At 37.4% G+C, this 2,356-nt stretch overlaps 1 protein-coding gene across 1 annotated transcript in view; it reads left to right on the forward strand.

Annotated features, from left to right (window-relative positions):
* Positions 1-56: 56 nt before the first annotated feature.
* Positions 57-2,356, forward strand: part of LOC104993341 (GTPase IMAP family member 7-like) — an 8,620-nt gene continuing 6,320 nt past the window's right edge. Inside the window, exon 1 of the mRNA XM_010846571.1 lies at positions 57-159. The gene's annotated coding sequence lies outside the window, so the exon portion shown is untranslated. The remainder of the gene's footprint in view (positions 160-2,356) is intronic.

The following is a 2,356-nucleotide window of genomic DNA, read 5'->3' on the forward strand; positions in this document are numbered from 1 at the left end:
TATTTCTGTCTTTAAAAAAAAAAAAAAAAGTGTCTTCACTAACCACACCCAATTTGCTTCCTGGCTCTGAGGTCTCAGATGCAGCAGTTAAAGCAAAAACAGGGGCTCAAACAGCTCTCTGGAAGAAACCGGACAGCTCATCAAATCCTTCAAAAGCAGGTGAGTCTGGCTGAGAAGAGGTTCCAGAGCACAGAGCTGTAGGGGCAGTAGGATATCTGGAGTTGGAGAGGGCGTGGATTCTGGCCTGAGAAGGGACCACGTGCTGTGCAAGCAACTCCACCGAGAGGATGCTGCCAGAGCGGGAGTGGTGGAGGGTAGGGAGGGGAGTAATGGTGTTTGTTAGCATAATATCCATGCATCTCATTTTAACATGACAAACTTGCTGAATATTACACCTTCCATCCAGTTGTTGTTGGGATAGACATTGAGTACACTTGATAACCCAGACATTTCTCTTAAGAGGAAATGCGTTCCCAAGGCGGGTCTTTAGAGCTGGAAGGCAAATAGAGGCCACTTAGTCCTAATCTCTCTTTTTTAAAATTTAGTTTCTATTTTATATTGCAGTATAGTTGATTGTAAATCAACTACTTTTTTGGGGGTAAATGGTATTTGAAGACTGAAATCTGGCACTAAGAGTGCTTGTTGCTACTTCTCATTGTTTTTATGCCTTTTCAATGAAGTTCAAAACTATACAAACATACACAACCAAGAATAGGATTCCTGAAAATAATTTTTTGCAGGTCTTTCTGCGGGGAGAGTAGTGGGAGAAATTAAATACATCCCACTGGGGATGGACAAAGAAATGACCGCTTTGTCAGGTCTCTTGGAACGATTTTTTGTGTGGCTCATTCACAACACAAAATACAATTAGGCTCGTTTGCTTCATTTGCTTTTGATTTTCACTAGTATTTTGAAACATAACTTTTCTGTATAATTGTTTAAACTATTTATATGGCTTTAAGATCAAATCTGTGAAATGTAAGTATATCCCAACAAGTCTAGTTCCCAGCATCTATCCCCGTGCCCTCCTTCCTCTTTTTCCCATCCCCATCTAAGTAACTTATTATTTGTTTAGTTTTCAGATTATTCTGCCATTGCTTGTACAGATGAATGAAAAACACATATATTACATTTATACATGTAGGTCACATTCCTCCTTGTTAGAGAAATGCTCGTAAACTGTACATTATTTTCTTCACTTTGCTTTTTTTTTGCTTAATCATGTATTCTACAGATGTCTCCATACTGGGATATAGAGATATACTTCATTCCTTCTTACAGTTGGCTAGTACTTTACTGTGTGAATATACTTTAGTTAATTCAATCAGGTCCCTAATGATGGTCATTTGATAAGTTTTTGGTCTTTTGAGGTTTCAAACAGTGGTGCAGTTAACAGCCTTCTGCATAATTTTCTTCTTCTTCTTCTTCTTTTTTTTTTATCGGTGTACCTTTGGGATAAGTCCTAAAACTGTGATTGATAATCAAAGAGTAAATGCTTAGGTACTGTTGCAATTTCTTGCTAACTTCTCCTCTGGTTCTTTTAGACTGTTTTTCTCTTCCCAATAGTCATGCAGGAGAGGACCTGTCTTCCTTAATCTTTTTGTTTTTAAATAGTTATCTATCTATTTGCCTGCATTGGGTCTTAGTTGCAGCATGCGGGATCTTTGTTGCCTCTTGTGGGATCTTTCCTTGGGACACACGGACTCTCTGGTTGTGGTGTGATTAGCTGCTCCATGGCATGTGGGATCTTAGTTCCCCAACCAGGGGTAGAACCTTCATCCTCAGCATTTCAAGGCGGATTCTTAACCACTGGACCATCAGGGAGTCCCTCCCCTATACTGTTTACCTATAGATTATGCCAACAAAGTTGAATTTTGCCTAACCTGTATGTGAGAAATAGTGTCATAGTATTACTTTAATTAATTAATTAATTTAATGGTTTTTTATGTTTTGATATGTTTTTCTTTGAGTGAATGTTAATATCTTTTCATATATTCAAAGGATTTTTACATTTTTTCATGAACTTGTTCATTCATATCTCTTATCCCATTTTCTATTGAGTTATTGGTCTTTTGTTTCTCTACTTTTAGATATTGTTTGTTTTCTAAAATATTTTTATTGAAGTATAGTCAATTTACTATAATTGCAGCAAAGTGATTTAGTTTTATATATATGTATACATTTCTGGTTCTTTTCCATTATAGTTATTACAAGATTTTTAATATAGTTCCCTTTTCAGTTCAGTTCAGTCACTCAGTTGTGTCTGACTCTTTGTGACCCCATGAATTGCAGCACGCCAGGCCTCCCTGTCCATCACCAACTCCCGCAGTTCACTCAAACTCATGTCCATGGAGTC

This window comes from Bison bison, unplaced genomic scaffold (genome assembly GCF_000754665.1).
Source record: "Bison bison bison isolate TAMUID 2011002044 unplaced genomic scaffold, Bison_UMD1.0 scf7180017849125, whole genome shotgun sequence".
NCBI lineage: Eukaryota > Metazoa > Chordata > Mammalia > Artiodactyla > Bovidae > Bison > Bison bison.